This window comes from Vulpes vulpes, chromosome 3 (assembly GCF_048418805.1).
Source record: "Vulpes vulpes isolate BD-2025 chromosome 3, VulVul3, whole genome shotgun sequence".
In the NCBI taxonomy this organism is placed as follows: domain Eukaryota; kingdom Metazoa; phylum Chordata; class Mammalia; order Carnivora; family Canidae; genus Vulpes; species Vulpes vulpes.
In genome coordinates this window covers 63,433,494-63,454,819 of record NC_132782.1, presented here as the reverse complement: position 1 = coordinate 63,454,819, position 21,326 = coordinate 63,433,494, and positions in this window count along the sequence as shown.

The following is a 21,326-nucleotide window of genomic DNA, read 5'->3' as shown; positions in this document are numbered from 1 at the left end:
TATATTTTTACCTATCCATTTAATGAAAAAAAATTCTTTATTTAAATTCAATTTGTTAACATATACTGTATTAATAGTTTCAGGGGTAAAATTTAGTAATTCATCAGTTGCATATATAACACCCAGTGCTCATCTCACCCATGTCCTTCTTCATGGCCATCACCCAGTTACCCTATCCCCCCACCGTCTTCCCCTCCAGCAACTTTGTTTATTTCCTATATTAAGAGTCTCTTATGGTTTATCTCCCTTTCTGTTTTCCTCGTATTTTATTTTTCCTTCCCTTCCCCTATGTTCATGTGTTTTGTTTCTTAAATTACACATATGAGTCAGATCATATGGTATCTTTCTTTCTCTGACTGACTTCTTTTGCTTAGCATAATACTATTCACTTTTAATTTTTATGTGTCTTATAAGTAAAATGGATTTCTTATGGATGATATATATTTTTATCTCGTTTTTTAATCCACTATGACAATCTCTGTCATTTAGTTAGTGCATTTAGACTATTGATGCTCAAAGTATAGTTGGAATAATATCTACTATATTTGTTACCATTTTTTAATTTTTTGCTCTTATCTTTTGTTCCCATTTTTGTCTTCCAAGTGTTTTTTTTTTACTTTTTGTGGTTTTAATTAAATATTTTATGTGCTTACATATTCTTTTTTTCTTAGCATGTCAGTTATTATTTTATTTTATTTTAGTAATTTCACGTAGAGTTTGCAATATATATTGATGACTGATCCAAGTCCACTTTCAAATAATTCTATGCCAATTCATGGGTAGTGCAGGTACCTTATAATAAAAATGTCTTAATTACTACCTCTCATCTCTTGTATCATGAATGTTGTTCATCTCACTTATTTTTAAGCTACTTAAGTACAAGTATATACTTATATGTATACATATATATATACACGTGTGTATATATATATTTTTTCTTTGAAAGTTTATTGTTATTAAAAATAACAACCCTATACTTTTTACATTTTACATTCACCTCTCAGAACATTTAATGATACCAGTTAATGATAATATATAAAAAGCCCACCAGCTGCTTGAAATGGCTGCAAATTTTTACCATGTACTGGTATTAAAGTGGTTTGAACTCTTTGGAAAAATTGGTGTAACATTAAGTACCGAGATTTCAAATTCCCAGATTAGAAGATTTTTAAGTCAGGAGGAAATTTAGTAAAAATTCAAGGCCTTAAAAGGAAATGTTAATAGAAAAACAAAAACAAAAATACTGTAAAAAATAGGATTTCCCCCCACCCCCAAGTTAGGTTAAGAAAAAAAAATGCAACCAACCCCAAGCCATTCCCAATATTTCTCTTAGAAAAGTCACCCAATCCTGAACACAGGGTCTCACACACAAATACAAGTAGCTTCATTTGTAGATCAGTCTCTGGGATCTTACACTGGCCCCAGTTCAAAGTTTTAAAAAAAATTAAGTTAGGTAGTTAGATATCCATAAATACTGGTATTCAAATGAATGAAAACATCTTGGCTACGAAAATCTGGAAATTGTTCAAGAGGACACTGACTTTGGAAGAGGAGTCAGAGGGTGGGGAAGGCAACACAAACCCCCAAGCAGAGGTAAAATAAATATTGGGATACATCCATAGCAAACACAGTGTGTAATACTGAGGCAAGTGCCTCAAACAAAACACACATAGAGGTTCTTGATCAAAATAACACAAGTGCAGGTTCTTGACCAGATTCACACATATACGGGTTCTTCCTAAAAGCTGTCTAGACCAACCTTTATCAAAGTATTATTTGCAAGAAACAGTTTGAATCTGGGAATGTAGGTGGTACCAGGAATTCAGTCTGGTTTTGCCCATCACAAAAGCACCTCCAACTCCTAACAAGGAGTGTGTATGTGTGTGTGTATATACATGTATACATATAAGTATATACTTGTACTTAAGTAATCAGATACATTGTTTCTATTACTCTTAACAAATGGTTAAGACTTAGATTAATTAAGAATAAAAAGATAAGTTTTTTTATTCAACCCACCCTCAATTATAAAAAGATAGGATTTTATTCAACTTCAATAAAGATTAAATTTTATTCTTCAGTGCTTTTCCCTTCTTCGTGTTAAACTGAGTATTCCTGTTGCTGTGTTTTGTTTTTTGTGGTTTCTTTAGAGTCTTCCTATATCATTCTCCTCTGTGAAAACACTTCTTTCAACTTTTCTTACAAGGCACGTCTACTGGCAATGGATTTCCTCCATTTTCATTTTTCCAAGAAAGGTTTTCTTTCTTCTTCACTTTTGAAGGATAATTTTTTAGGGTACAGAATCCTGGGTTGGTGTTTTCACTTTTCTGTCTCTCAAAATTTAAATATTTCACTCCACTCTCTTCTTGCTTTCATGCTTTCTGAGAAGAAGTTAGATGAAACTCTTATATTTGTTTCTTTGTTAGTAAGGTGTTTTATTCTTTTTTCTGGATTCCTTCAAGGATTTTTTCTTTCACTTTGATTTTTTTGTAGTTTGAAAATGATTTGCCTAGGTATAGCTTTTTTTACATTGTCCTGCTTTGTATTCTCTGGACTTCCTGGACCAGTGGTTTGGTGTCTGGCATTAATTTAGAAAAACTCTCTGTCATTGTCATTTCAAATATCTTTTTTCTAGGCACCTGGGTGGCTCTGTGGTTGAGCGTCTGCCTTCAGCTCAGGTTGTGATCCTGGGGTTCTGGGATTGAGTCCCACATCGGGCTCCCCCCGGGGAGCCTGCTTCTCCCTCTGCCTATGTCTCTGCCTCTTTCTCTGTGTGCCCCTCATGAATAAATAAATAAAATCTTTAAAAATAATTTAATAAATAAAATGTTTTTTTCTATTCCTTTCTTTCTTCTCTTTCTGGTATTTCTATTATGGGTAGTATATCTTTTGTAACTGTCACATAGTCCCTGCATATTCTATGGGCTTTCTCATTTTCTTGTTTTTTTTTTTTTTTTTTTTTTTTTGCCTTTGTTCTCTTTTCAGCATTTGAAGTTTCAGTTGATATGTCCTCAAATTCAGAATTCTTTCCTTAGCCATATCCAGTCTACTAATAAGCCCATCAAAAGCATTTTTCATTTCCATAAAGTGTTTTTGATCTTTCACATGGCTTTTGGGTTCTTTCTTAATATTTCCATCTCTCTGCTTCCATGGTCCATCTGTTCTTGCATGTTCTTTGTCCATCAGAGTCCTTAGCATATTAATTCCATTTGTTCTATATTCCCAGTTTGCTTATTCCAACATCCTTGCCATGTTGAATGTTCCGATGTTGTCTGTCTCTTCAGTTGTATTTTCCTTTTAGTCTGTCTTATGAGTTTTGACATGAATACTAGGTAAAAGGAACTGCTGTAAATAGGTCTCTCCAGTGCAATGGTAAGGGGTGGGGAAGAGGAGTGCTTTCTAAGTCTCAGGGTTTTAGTGAGCTCATGCTTCTGAACTGTAATGTCCACAGTGTGGTTCTCCCGTGTTGTATGGGACTGGATGCTAAAATGGGTTGTATTGGGCGATTTCCTGTCTCCCACATAGAAAGCTAGAGCTGACAGGAACTGGGTATTTCCCTTCCCCCAGGTCACTTAGGCTATGTTTATCGAGCAGGTTGGGATCTGTTGACTAGACTCACCTGGGGAAGCCCTTGTTAAGAACAGAATCCTCCAGGGAATTTAAAATGGCCTTTTCCCCACATCCCCTGCTGGAAGTCTAAAGGGATTGCTTTTCAATACTTACTGTCTGGAATTGGTGGAGCCTCTAGAGATAAATCTCACAATATTGAGAAGGTCCTCCTATGACCAGGTCCTCTTGGAATTTTTAACCCCCAGAATTGTCCACACTGAGCGTCCAGCAATTCTCCAACTATAGTTCAGGTTTTCCCACTCTTGTTCTGGTGCATGTAGTGGTTCTTCTAGTGAGCCCTTCTCCAGGAAGCCATAACTCTCCCTATCACCTCTCTCACCAATCTGGTAGGCAGTCATTTTCTCTGTGTCCTTGCCTTTCTTACAGACCCCAAAAGAGTTGTTGATTCTTCAGTCTGTCAGCATTCTGCTTACTGTTAGGGTGGATGGCAACTCCAAGCTCCTCTTGAGAGGTTCTTAAATCAACAAAAATTTGCTTAATGACCTATATAAATAGAAGGTGATAAAGTCAATAAAAAGAGTAGACAAAACAATTTTGAAACTATAATCATTTTCTGATACAACGATTATGTCTTGAACCATGTCTACATGAGAGTAGGTAAAGTGGAGATTATTTCAAGTCAAATGATTTAAATCTAAGAACATAATGATCTGTATCAGTCATCTACCTTGAACAAATTTACCAGATAATGGTCAAATTTTTGCTTAATTTTATCTTGTTGCAGTTTTATATTAAATAATACAAACAACTTACTCCTTGAAACCCATAGAACATTTGCCTTTTACTCCAAAGGCTCATTTGTCCCAGTGAAAATTTTAGGTCAGACTTTCATGTTCATTTATAATGGAATCATAGATACTGGAGCAGACTCCCACCACAACCAGCTAGAGAACTTGACAAAATATATGAGATCCTGGTTTTCATTCAGCATACAAGAAGCAGGCAAGAAGGTAAAACTCAGGCAGTGAGCCACACGTTCACCCAGCTCTTGCCCAGTGATAGTCCACTCCCCACTTCAGAATGTAACAAATTGTATGCATACAGTGCAAAATGTCAAGCATAAAGTAAGAAGTCTAAAGTGTGAAGATGTACAATGTTGAATCTAAATAGCCTTATGGTAACCACTAAAAGATAATAACAAAAAGTTATAGGTAAGAAGGTACTAGAAATAAAAAAGTTACACTATGAATCCAAGCAAAATATCAATAGAATGACAGGCAGAGAAAAAGAAGGTACAAATGATAAATGAAGAACAAAATGGTTGATTTAACTCAATCATCACATATGCATGGTAAATTTAAATGGACTAAACATGTAAATTATAAGGCAGAGATTTCAGGCTGTTAAGACAAGTCAGACCCAACTAAACTCTGTCTCAGGAGGTGTGTTTCATACATAAAAACCGATATTGAGAGTGGAAGGTTGGAATAGATGTATCACACAAAAACAACATGACAGAGCTGGTTTGGTTATACTGTTAGCAGGCAGAAGGATGAACGGATGGTGTTACCTCTGAAACATTATAATCTTCAAAGACAGTGTCAAGAATGAGAAGCAATAAAACCCTAGCCAGGAGGAAAGAGTCACAACACAGGTGCATGACCAAAGATTGTGTCTGGGATTTTATATATGTGTAAAGTCTGGGCATGGATCTTTGTCCATACCAGATACACATATCCAAATATTTCACAAGTTGCATGTATATGGGTAATGTATAGACGTACACGCACATGTACACACACACGCACATATACAAACAGAACCAGTGATAAAAATTATTTCTCAGAGAAAGACAAATACCATATGTTCTATCTCACCTATATGTGGAATCTCAAACAAACAAACAAAAACAGCAAAGAAAACTGGAACTCACAGATACAGAACGAGACTTGTGGTGTCAGAAGCAGGCGGAGTGGTTGTGCAAAATGTTGAAACAGTCAGAAAGTACAAACTTCCAGTTATAAAATAAAATAAAGAGGTTCTGGGGTTGCATCATGACTATAGTTAATAATACTATACTGTATTTAAAGAATTCGTGTAACAGGACAACTGTTGTAATTAAAAAGTGGGCATACTATTTGAACAGACGGTTCTCCAAAGAAGATATGTGATTGGCAATATGCTTATGAAAGATACTCAGCATTGTGAGTCATCAGGTGTATACATACTACATTCCCAACAATCTTAGATCTCACTACAACTTAAAAAGAAGAACAGGGCAGAGCGCTGAAGCGCGGAAAGCCAACAGAACTCTTGCACGCTGCTGGGGTGGAGAGAATGGTGCAATCATCCTGTAAAGCAACCATGAAGTTAGACATACACTTGCCGCCTGAACCAATCCTAAGTACTTACTTTGAAGAAATGAAAACTTCTGTGTCTATCAATAAATGCAAGCATAAACAAAGTGCAGTACCTCCACACCGTGGAAAAATAATTCGGCTATAAAAACGAATGAATTACTGAAACACACAACATGGGTACACCTCACAGCCTTATGTTGTAAAATCCCAGACTTAAATGAGTAAAACTGTATAATTCCATTCACATGAAATTCTGGAAGGGGCCAAATGAATCTGTACTGACAGCTCAGATCGACGATGGCCTGAGGAGGGCCCTCCTCCCTATTAGTTGGGAAGAAACCCAAGAGAACTTTCTGGGGAGATGGACATGTTCTATATTTTGATGGAAGTAGCTTCTCTGGTGTATGTGCGGACCAAAACTCATCAAATTGAACACTTACAATATGTGAATTTCATTATATATAAATTATATCTCAACAAGATGGATTTACGATAATCAAGCCGAGAGGGTGTTCCTCAAATGATCTAGTCTCTACACCGTGTTTTCTGCAAGAATTCGTGCTGTCCTGCATCAGACACTTGCATGAGGGATGCGGTCTCTGCATAATCATGACCATGAGGCCGCAGCATCCAGGGCCGTGGCTCATCCGTCTTCATCCCATTCAGTCAGGTCTGAGGACATGTGGCCGTGTGTCTCAGGAAGGTGGCAATCGAGGGCTAATCCGATTGTAACAGCATCAACAACTTCCGCCAGGCTCTCCCACTGCCAAGTTTCTCAGTGTATTGAGAATGGACCTATTGTTTGCAAAGCCAACAACTAAAATTCTTTCATCCAAGACTGACTCATCCACGGTCATGTTACCAACTGCACTGTTTGCACTAGTGTGTGTCCTTGCTGGGGGCCGTTCACCACAGAGCACTATCAGTCTTTATTTTGAAATTTCTGAATTTTCCTGAGGGATGCAATTTTCTTGTCGCTACCTAAAGCATCAATTATTAAGGCTCTATGAAATTTTCCCCAATTATGCTTTTGATTTACTGCTTCAAGCAGTCTGCATTATCTAGAATACATCTGTGAACGTCACTCACAATTTATGCTCTTTCCAGTTTACCGGCTTCATAAACTTAGAGGTGCCACTGATTTTGCTGCTTTATTTTCCTTCAAAGCCCATGGAGTCTAATGTTTTCTACTTTGCTTAGATTGTTGTTTTGTCATTAAAATTTGTTCTGGCTCCTTCCCAGCTCTTCCATCAGTATGTTATAATCTCACAATTAAAATGTCTAATTTATTTCCTCATGTTCCCAATGTTATTGAAATTGGCTAGCACCCTCTAGAAAGGATGCCAAAATCATAATAGGCACCAAGGTAACAAAACATTTTGTCTCCTTTTATTTTCTGTTTTCATTAGACTAACAAAATAAAATATTTAACCTATAGCCAGATGGAAATCAATCTACCTGTATTTATTTTAGAAATAAATTACTTTGCAACTTTAAATAAAGTTGTTTTTATGACTTTCCATTGAGGTTAGAAGTTTTGCCATAAAATGTATTGTTAAGATGTCCATTTTAATTGAACAGTAACTTTAAAAGGAAGATCATAGCTATAGACAATGTTTTAAGAAAAAGGAGAGCAATTTACCTTTATTATCTTTTTGGGGGGCTAATCTTTCTATAAACTATTAATCTGACAAATAGTATAAGTCTTTAAAGTTTTAAAATGGAACTTGAAATTCAATTGCTTTGCCTTCCCACTCAGGATTGTCTTTGTGAAGTTTTCTTCACTCTGATATAAACTTCTAATATTAATTGAAATAATTGTTCAACTCATCCCAGCAGTAGATGAGTCTAGAATGATGGGTAGAGCAGAGCACATCGGTGGATTTGGGGGTCTGTTTCTTGCATGGTCTCTGAGGTTCTCAACATGGGAGGCTCCCAGAAACCAGATCTAGGGCTTTCCATGGATCGTTGCTCACCAAATCCATACTGCCAGCCAGGAGGAGATGAGGTGCAATAAAAAAAAATTAGAATTAAGCATGTTTATGTTCATTCATTCTGCAGGTGTTTACTGAGGTCCCGCCAGGCAGTGGGCTATGTCTATAGCTGGAGACACTGCCCTCACTTCTCCTTGTAGGGAGAGATGACAACCAGGCAGAGCTACAAGGACAGTGGTGAGTGCATCTCACCTCATCGACCACACGGGACCCAGTTAGTGCATATATTCTTATTGCTGCTTAACAAGTCAGCCCAAAACTTAGTGGCTTATGGCAGCAATTTAGTCTTAGCCCTGGGAATGGGTTGCTGGGGCTGGAGCAGCCTGAAGGCTCCACCGTGTTGGGTATCCAAGATGGTGCACTCGCACATCTGGCATTGATTCTGCCTGTAGCCTGGTTTCGCAGCTGTCAGCCAAAGCCACAATGTGACCGCTCCTTATGCCTGGCCCTCTCATAGCGTGGATGTTTCCAGAGGGAACATCCCAAGGGCAAGCATCCCAAGAGATGAGGGGAAGAAGCTTCCAGTCTACCTAAAGGCTCTGTCCAGACTGTTGCGGCATCACCTACACTGAGCTAGCTTGGTCAAAGCAGGAGTAGGGTCCTGCCATATTCAATGGAGAGAAACAGCACCAACCAAAACCTTATCACATGATGGGAGGGGTGAGGTCGCCCTGCAGAAGAGTCTGTGGGATGGGAGGAGATAGTGGTGCAGCCAGCTTTGGAGAATAAAATTTATCACCAGATCTAAGAGAGCACCTGTGAATGAGTGACATTTATTCCAAGGCCCCTTATTAACATATTAAGTCAATAAGAGGTAAATCTAATAAACATCTATTACGTTAGCATGCAAATGGTCCAAGCACCTTACGTATATTAGCTCATTTCATCCTTATCGTCTCCCTAAGAGGTGGCTAACGTTATTATTTTCATTTTACAGATAAGCAAATTGACACAAGACACTGAGCAACTGCCAAGTCCATGTGTCTGTGCCGAGGCAAGAACCGCCTCTCCACCACTGCATTACGCCGTGTGGGATTTATCCTTCGCTATGTCACATGGACCCTCCTGATTGGGGGTGACCCAAGAGAGCAGGTGGATGAGGACTCCAGGCAAATTAAACAGTCATGGAGGATTCCAGCACCGAGCTGGTCTGGTGAGCAAAGAACGGTGGTTAGAGTAAGGTGAAGCAGGCCTGAGGGGAAGAGGTTTTGGGAAGAGGTGCAAATGGAGACTCTAGAGGTTTTTCCTGGTGAAAAAGAAAAACCCCCAAATATTTTAAGCATGGGACTCCCGAGACCAATTGGGTGGTTTCCAAAGATCACCGTAGCTACTGTGTGAGAAGGGACCGGAGGGGGATGGGCTTGGAGAAGGCAAGCCAGGGTTCCACAGGAGAAGGCTATGTGCTGTTCATGGGGAGACCAAGGCTGAGCTCTGGGTGGTGCCAGTAGAGATGCAGGACAGTGGACATGTTCACTACAGGCATGTCCTGGAGAGGCTGCATCTGCAGGAGGGGCGGGGGAGACACTGGACGGAGATGACTCCCTGGCCTCAGGTTTCCATGAAGACACCTGTGTTGTTGGGGGCACCTGCTACTGAGACGGGGAACACTGTATAAGCAGCAGACTGGGAGAGAAACCCCAGCTTGGTCGGTTTCCTTGCTTCATTCACTCTGCTGAAAGTCTGTGTGGAATTTTCTCTACTGCTTTGATATATTTTTTAATCCTTTTTAAATTTTTTTTATTGGAGTTCAATTTGTCTAGTGCTTTTATAAATAAAAGTTGTGCCTAATTCACACACACACACAAAAAGAAAGTCTGTGGAAGGCAGCACATGCACAGTAGACTAGACTGCATGCTCCAAGCTCATGTGTTCAGCTGCACCTCTCCAGGGGCTGGTGTCCCAAATCTTGTACAACACCATCAATGTCATGCTTTGGCTTGGGAAGGACGCAGATCTGTAGGTAACATGGCACCCTCAAGGTGAGAATATTCAGGACATTGGCCATGAAGTCCTCGAGCCTCCTTTTGTGCACATCACACGTTCTAGCCAGTTGGAAGTTGGGGTGTCAGCATGGAGATGGGCAGGTGGGTGGAGGGAGGGAGCGAGACAGTGAAGTTAGAATGAAGTGAGAGGTGGAAGTCCCGTGGGGTACGGGACAGGGAACACAGGTACAATCAGCACTGTTGCTCCCATGTGGAGACTCTAACAGTGAGTCTCGCTGGAAATTAAAAAAAAATCAAAAGGAAACCCTCTCCATTCTTTAAATCACTATATAAGGCTGACTCCGTGTGAGTAACAAGGGGGGGCTTTTCAGCTGCCCTGGGAGGGGACTGGGGCTATCAGCAGCGGGAGCTGGAGAGGTGTTTTGCAGGAGACGATGTTTCATCCTCCTGAAACCATCAGTTTCCAGGAGAGATCAACCTTGCAAGTGTAGGCATAAGAGTACTTTGTGCTTCCAGATATTGAAAAAAAAAAAAACCTAACATCATTTAAATTGGGGTTACAGATCGACATTTTCTTTTTAAAGCTGACTTATAGACAGCTTCAAAGTAGCTCTTTCAGTTTTGAAACAGGCCAGATATATTCATTACATTGACTTTCTTTCAGAGCTTGATGCATGGAGAATAATTTCTTATTGGTATTTATTTTGCTCTAAATTAGCTATTTGCTTATTGACCCAAAATAGTTATCATCTCAGCTGGAAATATATTGGAACTCTGGTTGCCAAACAAATATTCAGCAAAAGATGAATAAAAGCATATGGGGAGGAAAACCCTACCAAGTTTGGCCTGCCGGTGCTCTGGAAGGCGTTCTGGCCGGCAGCCATGTGCCCCACTGAACGCAGGCATCGGGGTGACAGTGATGGATTCAGCAGTGGGAAGGTATTAATGATATTCAGCGCTGATGGCTGAGGCACTTCACCGTCATTTGCATTTCCATTTATCATCTCTGCATTTATCATTATGAAGAGGACGCCAGAGCTAATTAAAGTCTGGGCTAACAGGGTGACCGGGGAGTCTGGTGGCCACCGCCGCCCAGAAAGACCTGGGAAAGTTTCCAGCAGGAAGGACACCAACCTTACACCAAACCCAATTAAGTTAATTCTCCAGGAAATCGTGTGAGGCACTTTTATTTGGGTAAACCGGAGGATTTAAAACTCATCTTATATTTTCTGCTTGAATCAAAGGCTTGCAGTGACCACTGGGCTCCCCCACCCTGCTCCAGGCCCTGGCAGCCCCATCACTGAAAATCCTTACATTTAAAACGATCTGAAATCTGGAAACCTCATGGGTTTTGTTGCAAGGCACCACACACTTCTCTGTTGCTACCTCTGAATTTTCTAAAATGTTCTACATATAAAATGCAAAAAATAGATTTAGGACCATCTTTACTCGCTGTTTCGATGCAGATCACTGGTGCGTGTGTTCAGAATAATGAGACTCTAATAAGCCGGTTGTAGTGTAAATAGTCCACAAGCCATGATTTCCAAAGTGTAAAGTTTCCTCAATGCATTTTCATTAGTATGATTTCCCCCTTAGTATCCATGACAATAAATGGCATCATTAAAGAATGGGATTTAATTTTTCCTTTATGAGTTTTAATTAGAGACTGACATTTTGATTCTTCTTCTCCACTGCATACCAGATCGACAGCATGTCATTTGGGGAGGTTGAGCTCAGTTCTTCGTCCGGAGGTTAGTCCAGGAAAATCAAAGATGCCCTTGGAGAAAGCTCTGCAGAGAAGAACAGACAGACTATGTTGAAGAGGGTTGGTGTCAACCTTTTGTAGAACGAGGGGGACTCTCCATGGGCCCCCTCCCTTCTGAATGGAAACGGGTGGCTGCCACACTGCCCCTGACTTGACGGCCTAACACCAAGAGGGAAAGAATTAATGCCACATTTAATCATATTGATTCCAAAGATTGATTTAGTCCCGATTTAAGACAAAGCTTACAAAAGGGCTTTTCTCCTGGTGGAATGAAGGAGGGGGATGCATTTCTTGAAAGGACTTGGGAAATGAAGTTTGTGCCCACCATGTACCAGTCACTGTGCTGGACCCTTGACTCGGGAAACATCATCCTGTCTGACTGTCCCTCCTCGTTGGTCCCACAACCAAGAGACCCTTGGCCAGAGAAGTATGGTGAACACTCACTGGCCACTTGGCAGCTTTCGACAATCAGGTCTTTTGCCCCAGATATCAGGGCTGCGCCTTCCTGCCAGCCATGGCCCCCCGGCTGAGTCCTGACTTGCTCCCTCACTTCCCCAGCTGCCCCATGCAGGTGGCAGGGGTGTAGGGAGAAGGTGTCTTCAGAGCCGCCTCCCTGCCTGCAGTCAGAGAAGCAGCCATGCCCTGCTGAGGGCACACGGCCTCCCGGTCCACATCGCCACAGGGCTGTCGCTGGCAGATCCTTGATCCTGGGGAGCAGAGTGAGATCGGGGAGCTGCCAGGACAGAGCCACACCAAGTACAGAGGAAGAGGCTGCAGGTGTTAGTGTTCGTTGTGGTGATGCAGCTAATCAAAATACTGCCTTGTAAAAGGGGCGAGGTGGAAAATGAGGAAGACATAAAAACTAATTTTAAGAAATGGTGACCTGTTTTCTCCTGGCATATCTTGAGCCGGTTGTATAATCAAGGTGATATAAATGATCTACCTTGCTCTGTTCCCCATCTCTGAATTTTAGGAGCCTGGAGTTCACAGCAAGTGAGGCCTGGAGGCTTCTTGCCCCTTCAGTCTAGGGCCTGGTCCCTTTCCCTGATGAGGAGTTCCAGGAGCCAAGCAGCCACAGGAGCCTCATTCATAGCTGGACTGTATCCCCAAGACCTGAGCAGGGCTAGGGACACAATTAGGGTATTTGTGGAATGCCAGTATTTGTGGGCTGCATGGTTGGAGGCATGAATGGATGGATGGATGGATGGATGGATGGATGATGGATGGATGGAAGGATGGATGGATGAATGAATGGATGAATAAATTAACAAATTTAGGACCCTCGACCCAACTTTCACCCAACGTACTGAGGATGTGGCATCGGGTTGCTACCCTAAGGTCTGGTCTGTATCTAACTCTTACTCTGGGCCCATTCCTGGTTTAACGAAGCCCTGGATCCCAGCTAGTTCAAGTCCCTGCTCACAAGGTGGTCTCCTGCTGTTGGCACCCCCTGGAACTAAGATGATCTTCAGACAGGTCATATGGAATCCAAGGCAGGTCCGCATTCTTCCTCTCTCCATGCTTTACAGTAAAGGCTGAATGGACACCAACCTGTTATGATTCCACACAGTGACAGTACTCTCTGTGACAAATGTAGCATTCTGCATGCAGTAGCCAGGAAGAATTATGTGATACAATGATCAGAAATGTATATTTCATTAAAAATGATAAAAGTTCACCATTGCTGAAATTAAGTTTCTTTTATTAGCAACTAATGTTATTCTGAAACGCTAGCCCACCATTTTAAACATTGTGATTTCATACTAATTTATCTCACAAATGAACTAAGTTATTCTGGAGTTAACAATTTGGCACGCATCGAATGCAAATGGCACAGGCCAAATTAAACCCTTGTGAACCAGACGTGAACATTTAGCAGGAGTAATACACAACTTTGTCCAGCACACCATGAATTATCTTACCCTTCGTTAAGTCACTAACCTTGTGGTTCACCAAAGAGATGAAGAAACTGATTTTACATCTCCTGATTTGATTTCAGGAAGCACAGCTCTCAAAGCATATAAACTCCCAGGAGGAAGTTAAGCACTGCTACCATCCACATGACCACTCATAGCATCGAAAGACATTTATTAAATACTTAATTGTGCATAGCGCTGAATTAGATGGTGAACAGAGGATTTGGTGAAGTGGTCCCACCAGAGAGTGAATAAGATGCCAATAGAAGAAATACAGGATGAAAGAAACGGCTGGTAGGTCACTTTAGATGGGACACAGAGGAGAGCCCAGAGTCACCCAAAGAGGACAGAGAACTCTTACCTCTTACCTGAGCAGAGACAGACAAGGTTACCAGGCAACCTCACACACTTGAGGGCAGGCACTGTGTTGGGCCAGAGATCTCAGGCGCTCCTGACATGCGGAGGAGAAGAGATCACCATGCGAGGAGTGTGAAGGAAAGCTGGGGAGGCGGGCCCACCATCCTCTCCTATCGCCGAATCCCAACTGTAAATGTGGGAGAAAATCAGACCTAGCCAGCTGTGCTCAGAATGGTCCTTCTTCCTTCTGTCCTATCCCTGTGACCAGGGGTAGGGGTGCACGGGGATCGTGTGCAGCATGCGCCCACACATGGCAGGTGACCACGGTGTTCAGGGCAGGCCCTCCCAAGGGTCTGCTACAGGCCTCATTAAGACCTTGTAGGTGCAACGTTTCAGTCAGGAGACAACACCTTCTGTTTTGCCTCTGAGACCTCTTGTTTTAGTTTTATTTAGCTTCTTTTGCCTTATTTTAGTCATGTGGAATTACTTTTGTCATGACTGAGGTATTACTGACGGCTCCTGCCCGGTACAGTTGCATGAGTGGTGGGTGGTGACTGTATACGGGCATATAACCACCGGCACAGCCACTGGAACATTCCCATCACTCCCACATGCTTCCTCGCATCCATTTGCAGTTGATCCCTGCCCCAGTGAACACTGATCTGCCTTCTGACACTATATTCTGCCATTTCTAGATTTGTATTCAAGTGGAATTACTTTATGAGTCTTCTGGGCCTGACTTTTTTTCATTGAATGAAATGCTTCTGAGATTTGTGCATGATGTTGGGTCAGTCCTCGTTCCCCTTTACTGCTGAGATGTGCTGCATGGTCCACATGGACCACAATGTGCTTATCCGTTCACTAGCAGATGACACTTGCCACCTTTCCGGTTTGTGGCTCTTGCAGATAACACTGCTGTGAGTACGAGGGTTTGTGGAGGGTATGCTCTCTGTTCTCTTGGGCAGATACCAGGAGTGGAATTGATAAGTGGGAGTGATGTTTAATTTTTTTTAAGAATTTATTTATTTATTTATTTATTTATGAGAGACACACAGAGAGAGAGAGGCAGAGACACAGGCAGAGGGAGAAGCAGGCTCCACGCAGGGAGCCCGATGTGGGACTTGATCCCGGGTCTCCAGGATCATGCCCTGGGCTGAAGGTGGCACCAAACCGCTGAGCCACCAGGGCTGCCCAGTGATGTTTAATTTTTGACATACTGCCACACTGTTTCCCAAACTGTTTTCCCCCCATTTTGCATTTCCACCAGCAAAATGTGAATTCCAATGCTCCACCTTCTCACCAACACTTGGTATTTTCCACTGTTTTCACTCCACTGTTTAGTTGGTGTGTAGTGGTATTGATGAGGCATTTAATTAACATTCTTTAATTAACATGATTCTATTTTTAACTTTGGGCTAACACCATCGATAAGACTCATTGTGGAAGCAGTTCGATGCTTGGTGTGTAGTGACCCTGAAACAAGCACATGACTTGCTCTGGTTGCTGGTGCCATGTAGTGGCTCTGCCGATACTTAGCAGCAAATGTGCATTTTAGAATCATGTGGCGCTGCCCTGGGGCCTCTAAAACATGTTTGCACTGCAGGATTCATAGGCAAAGCCCGCACATGTGCTCTGATAAAAGTAGAGGCTGTACCTTATCATTCCATTTGCCTTCAGCATCATCCCACCAATGACTTTGACCAGGGTTCTCTTTGCTAAACAGCATGGCTGTCACTTAGACTATTAAGTTTTACTTTCTTTTGTTGGCCCAGAGCCCACAGCCCTGACATACTCTCCAGGCTGAATCAGAGCAGTTTTTGAAATTCATATTTATTTAAAAAAACAACCCATGGCTTGGATAAGGAAATGGTGTGGCTCCTAACACAATTGTGTCACGATTATTTGTACCTGTCTGTGATGGACCAAATATGTCTTCTTGAAACTCATATGTTGAGGCCCTACACTTCAGTGTGTTTGGGGTTTGGCGATGGGATATTTGGAGGTAATGGGAGTTGAATGAGGTCAAGAGGGTGGGGTTCGTGCCCAACTTCTGCTACTGGGTAATCCAGGCATGCAGAGTGGACCTCAGACCCCCCTACTGACCACCACAGTGGGGCTCCCTGGACGTCCCCACCATTCCCATCACTCACATCTCCTCCTGGAGCCTCTGGGAGGGCTCTGCGTCTCGCAGCTCTCTCTGGCTCATGGACAGGAGAACTATGGGGGAAGAATGAGAGATGATACATTTTGCTCAATCTGCCTGAGATGCTTCAGGAGCCTTCACTGCATTAGTTCATGGATGACTGTCTCTGTCTCTGGAGAGACAACAGTGAGGTGGGACAATTCTGTGACACCCTCCGGGGGAGCCCGTCAGTCCCCATTTTTTAAAAGTTCATACGTTGTTTACCTCTAGACCTAGCAAATGCCTTCCTTCAAGGTCAGAATTGCCAATAAGAAACATGATGTGAGCCACAGAGATGGTTTCAGGTTGTTTAATGTCCATTTTTAAGAGAAGCAAAGGGAATGAGGTGAAATTATAAAGCCCTCAGGGTACCCAAATCTTACCATGCCAACGTGTAGTTAATATAAACAATTATTGATGAGATGGTTTGCATTCATTTTTATTGGACTGAGCTTCCACAATCTGTGATTGGATTACCTTTGTATCACATCTCAAATAAGGCACCAAAATGTCACTGGTTCAGGTGAAACGTTTAGTCCTAGCAGAAGACCAAGTTTGTTTAATGGGAAAATAGTTTACACTGCTTCAGCCTTAAAATCTAAATATAACAAGTATGTTATGTCTACATCTAAAAATAAATTAATTAAGATTAAAACGTCAAGGTCGGTTTCTCAGTCACAGCAGCTCTACTCTCACTACCCAGTGGCCCATGAGGCTTGTGGCTCTAGTCTCAGAGGGCGCCGGGTTAGATTATGCAGTGGCTGAGCCAGGCGGCCAGGGGCAGGGCAGAAAATAATCACCCCCCTAGTACCATCAATTACCTCCCACTCACAGATTAGAAGGTGTGCACAGCCATCCCCTCGACATAAATAATGGGTATGTGGAGACAGGACTTGTAACTAAGAAGGATTTGAACTTGACTTGTTACTTTCCAGGCTCTACAATTAATTCCACACCCGGGAAGGTCAATGAATCAAGTATTTGAAGCATATCAAAGGAGCTCTTGGGAGAAATTTTACATTTCTACATAGACAGCAACATTCTGCACAGCTGTGTGGCTTCGGCCCGACCCCTGGAATGCTGGCGGGCCAGACACTGCCTGAGGTCACGGTGCAGGAGGGGACATGGCCAGGTCGTGTCCTCGGGAACTCCCCACCGGGTGGGAACGGAGGGCCTCTGGATCCCTCCCCTCCTGTCCTGGAAGGGTGGCTACCTCACCTGCATCCTCACTAGCTCCCGAGACACCACCTTCTCTGGGATCCAGGCTCTGAACCGAGCACACCGCAGCCTTGCCCCCATCACCCTGGTGGGTCCCCGGGTTTAGGGAGCGAGAGGATGGCTTGATGTAGTTGTGTTAGCTGTGGTGCAAATTTCAGAAACCAGAGTGAGGAAGGGGGATATAATGAAAACCAGCCCTCTTCCCATCTTTTCCAAAGTTTCTTGACCTGAATTTTGAAGAGAACAAGAAGTAGAAGTTACCTTATAAATACGTCTTTCTTCTCTGAGAAAACATCTGGAAGGTTGACACGGAGGGAACCACGATTGCTTTTTTGTTGTCATAAAGTCCGCAGTGGAACAGAAAAGGCTGGAGCAAGGGGGAGCCAAACCAATCATTTTAAATTGGGCTGAGAAAAGCCATTTAGTTCCACTCCATCTGAACTTACCAAACACTTGGTTCAGACCTCCTGAAACCCTAGGCCATCACCCTCCCCGGGCCTGGGGCCACAGCCAAGCCAACAAGCCTCTAGGAAAACATCTTGAATGTGTTTGGCTGGAAACAGGAATGAATCCAGGGCTTGGGAGACAGCTAGGGTTTGCTAGCAGGCATTCTTTCTTCTGTGCTCAGGGTTGCTTCATCATACATATGTGTGTGTGGTGGAACCCATATGCATGTGCACACACACACACACACGCACATATGAAAAATAAAGGGGAAGGACCCAGAAGCTTCAACAAAAGAAAGAGAAAGTGCACAGGTTTTGAAAAATAAAAAGAAATGTTCAGGCCAAAGGTCATCATGCCTGTCTATGGCCCGCCCTATCAGCCTGGTAGCCTGAGGTGCCTGGAGATGAGGGAAGGGCAAAGGAGAGATGTCCCCACACACATAGGTCCCTTGAGTCCAGGTGTGGCACTGCCCAGAGACCACACGGGGAGCAATTCCAAGCACATGGGTCCCTGTTCCCACTCTCATGCACCCTAGGCCTGGAGCCTATGCAGCCTGAGCCTCCAGGCAAAGCATGGCAGGTGGGGGAGAGAAGAGGCTTGTGGGGACCACAGGTGAGGAGGGTCTCTGAAGGCTTTCTAAAGTGCATGGCTGGGACATGGAAGGTGGTGGTTGGGACAAGGAAGGGTTTTAGCGGAAGCAGAGGCTCTGAGGCCTCAATGTGCATCTAGATAATAGCTCAGATTGTGTTCTTGTGTTTTCTGAGCTTCTCTGAGATGCGCAGCTGTAAAAGGGAGCACCACTCCTCATCCTATTATCCCATCCACCAGTCAGACTCTGGGAGGCTGGTCAAGCCCACGACAGGCACCCTCTGTGTGTGGATCTGAGCCAGGTGGTCATTGGTGCCCCAGCTGGAGGGGAACAGACCCCACTTACAGTCTTCTCAAAACCTAGCAATACCTAATCTTTCACCCCAATAGAGAGCATGGAGTGAGCCATGCATACTCAGATTCCATCATGGAAGGGAAGTGAGAGGTGAAAAGGCACATAGGATAACAGTAGTGCCCTCACATCTGGTTAGTTGGAAAGCTTTGAATTAATTATATATTGAAAAAAACCCCAGTGATCAACAATAGAAAGAATTATGATAGATTATAGATGATAGATAGATAAGGATCAAAGAGATAGGTGGATGATAGGCAGATGGACAGACGAATATATGGATGAGGATGACAGTGTCAGGGGAAAGTAAAAGCACTGACAATTCAGACAATTCCTAGGATTCACAGTGTCTTCAAGGATTAATGGGATACACAAGAGGAGCAATAGTGTTGGGGGGTGGCTGATGGGATAGACATGAAGCAGGTGAGGGAGACTGATGGGCTAGAAATGAAGCAGGTGGGGGGACTGAAGGGCTAGACACAAAGCAGGTGGGGGGACTGATGGGCTAGACACGAAGCAGGTGGGGGGACTGATGGGCTAGACATGAAGCAGGTGGGGGGACTGATGGGCTAGACCCGAAGCAGGTGGGGGGACTGATGGGCTAGACATGAAGTAGGTGGGGGACTTATGGGCTAGACACGAAGCAGGTGGGGGGACTGATGGGCTAGACACGAAGCAGGTGGGGGGACTGATGGGCTAGACATGAAGCAGGTGGGGGGACTGATGGGCTAGACATGAAGCAGGTGGGGGGACTGATGGGCTAGACATGAAGTAGGTGGGGGACTGATGGGCTAGATATGAAGCAGGTGGGGGGACTCATGGGATAGACCTGAAGCAGGTGGGGGGACTGATGGGCTAGACATGAAGTAGGTGGGGGACTTATGGGCTAGACATGAAGCAGGTGGGGGAACTGATGAGCTAGACATGAAGCAGGTGGGGGGACTTATGGGCTAGACATGAAGCAGGTGGGGGACTGATGGGCTAGACACGAAGCAGATGTGGGACTTATGGGATAGACATGAAGCAGGTGGGGGGACTGATGGGCTAGACACGAAGCAGGTGGGAGGACTGATGGGCTGGAACACGAAGCAGATGTGGGACTGATGGGCTAGACATGAAGCAGGTGGGTGACTGATGGGCTAGACATGAAGCAGGTGGGGGACTGATGGGCTAGACATGAAGCAGGTGGGGGGACTGATGGACTAGACATGAAGCAGATGTGGGACTGATGGGCTAGACATGAAGCAGGTGGGGGGACTGATGGGCTAGACATGAAGTAGGTGGGGGACTTATGGGCTAGACATGAAGCAGGTGCGGGTACGGATGGGCTAGACATGAAGCAGGTGGGGGACTGATGGGCTAGACACGAAGCAGGTGGGGGGACTGATGGGCTAGACATGAAGCAGGTGGGGGACTGATGGGCTAGACATGAAGCAGGTGGGGGGACTGATGGGCTAGACATGAAGCAGGTGGGGGACTTATGAGCTAGACATGAAGCAGGTGGGGGGACTGATGGACTAGACATGAAGCAGGTGTGGGACTGATGGGCTAGACATGAAGCAGGTGGGGGGACTGATGGGCTAGACACAAAGCAGGAGGGGGACTGATGGGATAAATGTGAAATGTGGTGGAGGGGTCCCCACTCTAGTGTTGATCATGTTTGACTCAGAGATGATCACAACCTCAGTTTTGAAAAAGAAAATCAGCAGAGCTTTTGGTTTCTCTTTGCCTCAAATGTACGATTATTTCCTTGGGTCAGGACGTGAGCCCGGGGTGCAGGGCAGGGAACTTCCACAGATGATGTTCCCCTGGAAACGAGTGTGCACTCTGAGCAGTTCCTCAAGGAGTCAGCACTGCTCTCACACAACCACCCGGTTTCCATGCCTCTCAGGGGATGCTCGCTGATTATGTCTCCTTCTAGAAGGGCAGACAAGATAGGCTTGAGAAGGGAAATGTGGCCAAAGGAGATGTGGTTCCCTCAACACCCCCTCCCCGTAGTGGACAGGGGACCCCAGGTCTGAATCTCAGGGGGCAGCATCTGGGCACCCTGGTCCTGGTTAGTGACTTTCACATGGTATCAGCAGCTCCTGGGAGCCAAGGGTTTGGTACCAGGGGCGGAGTGAGGGTCTGGGTGGGTGTCAGTGCTCTTCATAGCTGTTGCTGAGCCACCATGTCCCTGTATCACCATTTTAAACTCACAGGGTGCTCCAGTCCCCAGGCATCACTGCACAGGCCCCAGGGAGGAGGGAGCCAGGACTGCCGCAGAGACAGGTATTCTCTTCAGCCACTTCTTGTCCCAAGTGGTTTGCTTTGGCCTCAGAAACCTAAGCCCCCCTGGCAGGCACCACGGCCACCAGACTCTGGATTCAGGGTCAGCAGGGGCCGGAGACGGGGCCAGGGTCAGGGGCAGGAGGACACGGCCCAGGTCAGGGGGTGGCTGCCTGGGGTCTCCATCGCCAGCTGTGGGCCGGCTGTGCACACTCAAGCTGGAGCAGCAGCGGCGGGCGCCAGGCCCCAGGGTCCCAGGGAAGGTGGGCCCACGGTGGTCCCCTCCTTTCCCATCCTGGGCTCCTTGGTTATAGTTCCCTCTTCTGGCCCCTTCCGATTTCTTTCCTTCTCGATGGAATTGTTAAG